This window comes from Pleurodeles waltl, chromosome 4_2 (assembly GCF_031143425.1).
Source record: "Pleurodeles waltl isolate 20211129_DDA chromosome 4_2, aPleWal1.hap1.20221129, whole genome shotgun sequence".
Taxonomy (NCBI): domain Eukaryota; kingdom Metazoa; phylum Chordata; class Amphibia; order Caudata; family Salamandridae; genus Pleurodeles; species Pleurodeles waltl.
In genome coordinates this window covers 960,498,736-960,506,625 of record NC_090443.1, presented here as the reverse complement: position 1 = coordinate 960,506,625, position 7,890 = coordinate 960,498,736, and positions in this window count along the sequence as shown.

Sequence of the window (7,890 nt, the reverse complement as noted above, 5' to 3'; positions counted from 1 at the left end):
AGAAAAGGTCGCAAGTCCATCGAATGGACACGGTGCAAAGAGGAGACTAAGCATATCACCAATAAAACAAAGGACTGAAGAAGGTTTGAACGACGGAGAAAGGCCAAAAGTGAAAGAGAAAAGAAAAGAAGTGACTGTCGTGATACCATCCCCGAGTGAAGAAAAAGACTTGACAAAAGTGGAAAGTACCAGCGAAGCAGAATCGAAAAGAGAAGCAAAATTGAAAAGGAAAAGGATACCGAACAGGAGATATTCCGGTCCAGAATGGGCATATGTAGCCAATGACGATTGGACTGACGAGTTTGTATCTCTTAGCCTCGAGAACGAAGAAGAGGAGATACCAATAGAAAAGAAAAGTTTTATGGACTCTGTCGATTGAAAGGGTAATAAATGATATTGCTTGCTACAATCCAACGTGATACAAACAACCAGTTAAGACATTGCTAAACCGGATGAGACACTTGTTGAACTGATAAAAGACTGAGTTATTGCCGAATTGAGACAAATGCTGCTAACCGATAAGTGACTGGCCTCTTGAAGAAGACGGTGTGAACATTGCGCTCGCTCAGCTTTGTAACTGAATTGCTAAATAGTTTCTTTTACAGGTGCTTCTAGCTCTCTGATTCTATACAGATCATGACGCAAAACAGTAGAAAGAGATATTGTAAATATGTGTGTATAGGCTTGGTAATTGCATGTGTACTAATAATAATGGCAATCGTACTTGGAATGCATGGTAAGGGTGAAAATGAGAAAATTGACGCTTCTACTTTTGCTCCTGTTACTGTCACTGAACTAACTGCACTGAAAAGACTAGAATTAGATGAGAGACACTTGCATGATAAGAAAGAGCTTTCATATAATGTTTTCTATCGCTTGCTAACAGAATATGTTGAGACTATGGATGCGAAAGATTGTTATGTGTGTACACAGATACCGACATCCGTAAAGGAAGGGGTGACTTATCACCACATGCCTCTTACATACGGGATTACATGTAGTATAGTAATGTCTAAATTTTATGGTCAAACTAACATACAGTATTTTTACTCGAATTATGATGTTACCTTTGCATATGTTCCTATAATAGCACAGCTAAGCCAGATTGCTAAAGACTGGGATGCTAAAATAATGAGGGAATTTTTCGAGCCAATGCAACCTTTTGAAACGGCTCACGCTCATAGGGAAAATCTTACCTGCTCGCTCTCTGCAGTAGAAATAAGCTTTTTAGATCGCACAGATGATAGAAGAGCACAAATGAATGCGAAATTAGAAAAAGAGCTACATAAGAGGACTTCAGTAGATAATTATGATTTTGCCGCAATAAAGACACAAGGGAGAATAGCTTTAGATGCTTGGCATGTAGGGAAATTTTGTATATATCGAGGTGAATCTTATTATGACAACATTTTTGTAGGAGCGAGTGAGTGTAAACATACGTTTATCTTTAAGGCCAAATGGACATTCATGATGAACGGACTTGACCCTGTCATACCAGGTGTATATTACATTTGTGGGTATAATGCCTATTATCGTCTTCCAAAGGGATGGTGGGGGAGATGTTATTTGGGTATAGTGTTCCCAAAGGTTTATCAACTGGATGACCTATCGATGATTCAAAAGACATCTGGATCCCATCGTATCCAGAAAAGAGAGACCGCAGCTGCTGTGGTAGGAGATATATTTGGAGCCATGATTCCTTCATTGGGAGTTGTGTTGAATTCCATCAAAATACGAAAGTTGTCTACTATAGTGGATAACATGTTGACAAAGTTTTCAGGTGCTATAATCCTGATAGATGCTGAACTTGCAGCGGAAAGAGCTATGACTCTTCAAAATAGGCTTGCCTTAGACATTCTTTTAGCAAAGGATGGCGGCGTTTGCAAAATGCTTGGTGCACGACACTGTTGTACGTATATTCCCGACAACAGTGTGAAAATTAAAACTATGCTTGCTAATCTAACAAAAGAGAGTGCAGATTTGAAGGAATTGAAAGAACCAGGAGTGTGGGAGAAGGTTGGAAAAGGACTTGCTTCAGTGGGAAATTGGCTTGGTGGAATTTGGAATGGAATATTGCTAAAAATAATACAGGGAATTTTAATAGTACTGATTTGCATATTTGGAATTTGGGGAATAAAAATGGGAATAATAATGATTATGGAAAGAATTAGAAGAAGAAAGGAAGAGAAAATTATGAAAAGAATGGCAGAAGAATATAAAGCGAAAACAAGGGGAATTAAAAGGAAAAGAGAACTGACAGAATTTTAATGGAATAAAATTTGTGGGCATGATTTGGTGTGATGACAAGTAGTCATCAGAGGAGGGATTGATGAAGCAGAAAATGAAGGTTTTACATTTATTAACGCGTAAACGTAGTGTGAAATAATCATGCATGACTTTAACCGAACTAATAAAGATTGTACGGGGACAAAATGTGCCCTCAGAGTAGTTTGCCAACATTTATAAGCGTGCTTTATATAACGTGGTGTATTAGAATTGCACTAATCCGACATAATCATAAACGTGTGCTACGATTTGCTTGCTTGAAATGTTTTAGCTTAGCATTACTTTAGTGGAGGCTTTGGCCTAGTTGCCTGGTCTCACGGTTTGGATGCTCGTATTTTTCCAATGTGCTAATAAACGTGTATTTTTGCTTGAAGCTGTACTTTTCCACTGAGATCGTTCACATGCTTATCTTAAGGTTTCGTGCCAGCCTGGCATATTTCTCTCCTCACTCCAAGGTCAATCTGCAGGTGCGGACAATGGAAGCTCTGAAAGTGAGTTAATTGGTATAAAATGTTGCAACTTGCGTACTCGTCTCCAAGGATAATGTATGCTTAAGTAAAAGCTTGAGAACTGTCGTTTTTGATTGGACAATTTGAAGCTAACCTATGAACCCTCCAATGGAAGACCCTACTGGATTTGAACTGTTGTCTATTTAAACCAGGTGCACGAGAAGAAAGCGGCCATTACCCGGACATTACACCCATTGCGCCATTTTGTAGCTATTATGGCCCCCTTGCTGCAACGCCATTTTGAGAGACTTTGATGCTTTCTCTAATCGAGAGAAAGAGATTTTAAATGATTCTTGCCCTAGAAACTTTAACTTTGATTTGTCCCTTTGCATGAAGTAGTAGTTTTATCTTGCCGCCGTGAGGCAATTGCCCCGTCCACCCCTGCCCCTTTGCCCCGTCCCATGCTGATCGAAACGGTACCCATGCTGATCGAGAAACGGTACCTGCGAGACGAAGACTTCCTTGTATGCTGATCGTAATTGGTAAATATGAAAGGAAATTGTAAAATTGCATTGTGTTTCTTTTAGGTAACCAACTGCTGATTTTTGATAAGATCCCTAGCCAGGAGTTTTCCAAATTAATGTTGCTAAATTGTTTTTGCATGAAGTCCTACATGCTGATGCTAATTTGAGGTTAGATGAGGATTCCTTTTGTTGCACGATGCAATTTGAGACCTTGTTATGCTGACTAAATGTATGCAATTAGTTCATTACAGATTATCGTATTAGTGATTTGCATTGCTATTATTGAATGCCTTGTTATCCAAATGCTGCATAGATTGCACTTGTTTCGCCGCTATGGACAGCTATTAATGTTCATTTACGTTTATCATTTGGTGTTGAGACACATCTATATTGTCCTAGCTTTGTTAATATAGGAAAATAAATTCACTAACTTTGAATAAACTGGTGTGGTTATTCCTGACTGAAAGGTCAGGGTTCGCCGAAAATGTATTCTGGATTAATTGTTAAGTGTTATGTTGATTGTGGCATTGCTTATGTTCGCTATTGATTATTGATTTGATTAAATTGACCGATATAGAGTACGGAGAGTCCCACTTAGTCAAAAGATTCATCGGCCTAAAGAGCGTCCGAATACAGGTAAATTATTAGTACGGACCGCTCTATCAAATGTCCCCCACCCCACATTTACCACTTTGGTGTCAGCAGCTCCTGAGGGTGGGAAAATACCGGGCCCATCTACTGGTCGTGTTCTAATGAGGTCCTATGGTTTTTAAGTTATTGAATATGTGAGTTGAAGTTGTTGTTTTTGTATTTCTTCACTTTCCTTTTTTTGTTTTTGTGTTTCTCTCAAGTGGTGGTTGTTTTCCTATTGTGTTCTTGTGAGGAGCTGTGTGAGATTTCTATGTGTGTGTGAGCTTGTGTGTGTGTGTATATGTGTGTGTGTGTGTGTGAGCTTGTGTGTGTGTGTGTGTGTGTGTATGTGTGTGTGTGCGAGAGAGAGAGAGAGAGAGAGGAGAGCAAGAGATCTTACAGTATGTTTTTATTCTTTTGTCCTGCACAACGTTATGATGTCAGGTTTGTAGGAGATTGTAAATGTGATAGGATAGTTGATGAAGGTTCCAATCAGAGAAGGATCGGTGTTGCAAAGCTTGAATAAATTGGGGTAACCCTTTGTGCCTATCTAAGCCAGCCCCTTTGTTCATGCACAAACAGGACACGTATTTATCAACTGCCAACGTATCTGCAGTCTTATTTTCTCCGTGAGGATATCTGTTATTTATAGGGGAAAGTTTAGCCACGCATAGTATGTAAAACCATGAGTGATGTAATCAGTAATGACACTGATGACGTCAGCTCTAAAGTTACAACCGAGAGCAGGAACAGTGCCCTGGAGAGGCATTATTGTTAAATAACTAACCTTACCAGGGGAATTCCAAAATGATTTATAATTTTTAATTGTATTTTTAGTGTTGTTGGTGACAATGCTGTAGTTATACAATTCTTATATCTATTGGAAATGTGGTTTTGGTTACTATTTCCAACTGTGTATGAGGAAATTATGTGCTCAAATCTTTCCAAAAAGTATACATGCACTCCAAAAAGGCACTTTAAAGTTTTATACATATTAGTAGGGGTGGGTGAAATATTCCATTCCACATGCAGAATTGGCAGAATTTTAGCCACTCCACATTACTCTTTGACACAGAGTTCTGGCAAACTCCCGCTAAATCACTGTGTGGTGCAATTTTTCTCCTGCAAGGCTTCAGAATATGTGAGATGGTGAGCAAAGATATGGCGTCCTCTAGCTCGATTTTCTTATGTGGGCAGTCACTGGCGTTCATGAGCGATTGTCGTCAGAGGGCTACTGTTCGAGTAGATTTGCTTCAGCTCGAATAGGTTTACTACTCGAGTAGCAGCAAAATCAACTTGAATGACTGTGCGCTCTTGCGCAACGCATGGTGCTGTTTGCACTGATTGTCAGCGCTGGCCTTGCTACCAGCGCTAAATTGCAGAGCAAGCAGCTCAAGCTGCATAGTTTCTGCTCATTGGTGGAATTCTGAAGAATCTCACGGAGTGTTTCTGTAACTCCACGGAGTGTAACTCTGAAAGTTCTGCCCACTCATACATATTAGTGAAGTGGGGAAATGTTAACATCGGCGTTCCCAACATTGTATTTCCTACTAAAAATCTCATTGGGTTTTGATAATTCCACACAGCAAAAACCAATGTATGGATTAACAAAAACATGACACGAAATCTAGAATTTCGTACATCTTAGTTTCAGGGATTTTATTTGGCATGAATAGTTATGGTTCTGGACCGGCAAAGAGGATGGCTGTAAGTGGGCAGCTCCAATCTAACTCTCCTCTAGTAAGACTCCATTCAAAGATGGCCACCAAATTCAGGCTCCACACTAAAATGGCCACCACCTCTTTCTACTATTCCAGTGTGTTCCTTTCTGAGGCCAGCCCATTCCTGCCAGGTGGCTCCCGGTCTAACAGTGTATAAAAAGCCTCAGTCAGAGACTATCAGTTTGTTTCTAATCCTACCCTTCATCAGTTCCTGCTGGTTTGTGTCACGCCTGCCTGAGCTACTAATCCTGCTCTGGTCCAGTTCCTGCTGGCTTCAGTCATGTCTGTCCTAGATGCTGTTTGGTCTAGCCCTGCCCGATCCATCTCTGCTTCAAGCCTACTAGCTTCAGCTCAAGGTCTGCTCCAGTTGTGGTCTTACTCCAGCTCAGTTCCATGACTGCCAGCTCTGCTTCAGTTCTGCTTTAGCTCTGTCCAAGGCCAGCCCACTCTAACTTTATTCCAGCCCTGGACTTACTCCAACTCTGTTCAAGCCCTGACAGTTCCAGCAGTGCTCCAGCCATGGTCTTTTCCAACTCTGCTCCAGGTCTGCCAGTTCTAGCTCCAGCTCTGCTCCAGTCCTTGCTTTTCTTTAGCTCTGCTCCTGGCTCTCCAGCGCTGCTCAAATCCTGGTCTTACTTCATTTCTAATTCAGGCCTGCCAGTTCAACTCAGCTCAGCTCCAGTCCTAGTCTTACCCGGATCTAAAACTTCAGCCTTGCAAGAACTGTTCAACCATCGGGACACAGCACTTTGGAGTTTTTTATGCTTTTACTTTTTAGAGGGCATTATCTCTGTAATCCATGTTACAAGCAGAACAGACCGTGGCTCCTGGAATTGGATGTCCTTTCCTCAAAGCCTCTAAGAAATAGGTGAAAGGTCGGCTTCTTATGTATAGCCCGTGACATAAATCTACCTTCTGAGAAAATTAACAAAGTAAATGTAAGGGTATTTTTTCAACTGATTTTGAGAACTGATATTTGAATACAAATCGAATCTGAATGGATGAGATACTCCCCCCCCACTCATTTTGCAGTTCTCCATCTGGCTTTATTGGATCACCAACCTTGAAGTGGAAAGATATGTTAACATTTGTCTACCCATGACAAAAATGTGACTAATATGTCAGGTTATCAAGAGCACATACCCTACATTCAAAGTTGGTTAAACATGCCCAAAGGCCATTCCCTGCAGGTTCTGGTGATTGTGGTGCTGGGCATTAGGCATGATTGAAGTCTGTGGCCAGTACCTGCAAGACATATCCTAGCAGTGACTTATGGAGGAGAAATGGGTGCAGGACATGTCCAAAGGCTATCCATGTGCCAAGAGTGGTTATGGACAGGAAAATTGAGGATGGGTTGCAGTCTATGATTAGTGCTTAGCCAAAGATAACACCCTTGGGAAACATGATCTGTAAACAGCCCATTGGTCTCGTTCTCTGGTTCTTTGACCAAAAAGGACAGGACCTGTACTCCTTGCCCAGTAGGCAAGCTAAAGGCTATGCCCAGAAAGCTTGTGTGTAGGAGGAAATGTTACAGGGCATGGACAAAGACATATTATGCCTGGGGCCAGCTGGATATGGCCAAGAGAACTCAGAGGAATGTATGTCACCATATTGATTACCACATTATTGTGACAAATGTTTGATGTAAAAATATCAGTAACAGAAGTGTCAATGTTCCACACCTTATATGTAAATGTCAATAATATTGACTACAAAAAATCGTAATACAATATAAATTAAGTACAAAAATGCCTGCTACCATAATACTTACTACAGAAATATAGTATCTAAAATGCAATTAGGCTTAAGAATCAAACACAAAAATGTACTATACAAAATATTGAAATTTTTAAAAAGCCTAAATAGTACAATTTTAAAAATAAGTGTACTTGTATATTTTATAATGTTTTCTTGCAAAACGTTTCCCTACTCTTTTAATTAAACAAGACATATTTATAAATGAAAACTAAGGTATCATATCTAAATAACAAAATAAAACATTAAGTATTAGAAACTGACAGTTTTTCATGCAAACTTTATTTCAACTTGTAACAGTCTTACAAGAACAACCCTATTTGGTAACCAGCCTGAGACTTCTTCTCCAGCCTCTAAGTACCTTGCAGTCAGCCTTCTAAGGGATAGGTTCAGTCTGCCTCAACATTAATTCTCCAGGATCAACAGCTCGGCTGCCCTGCTCTCTAGGACTGGGACCTAAACAGCCCTTTTTGCCACCTATCTACATGTAACAGCTTTGCATGCCAACGTGCCTATCACTGACAG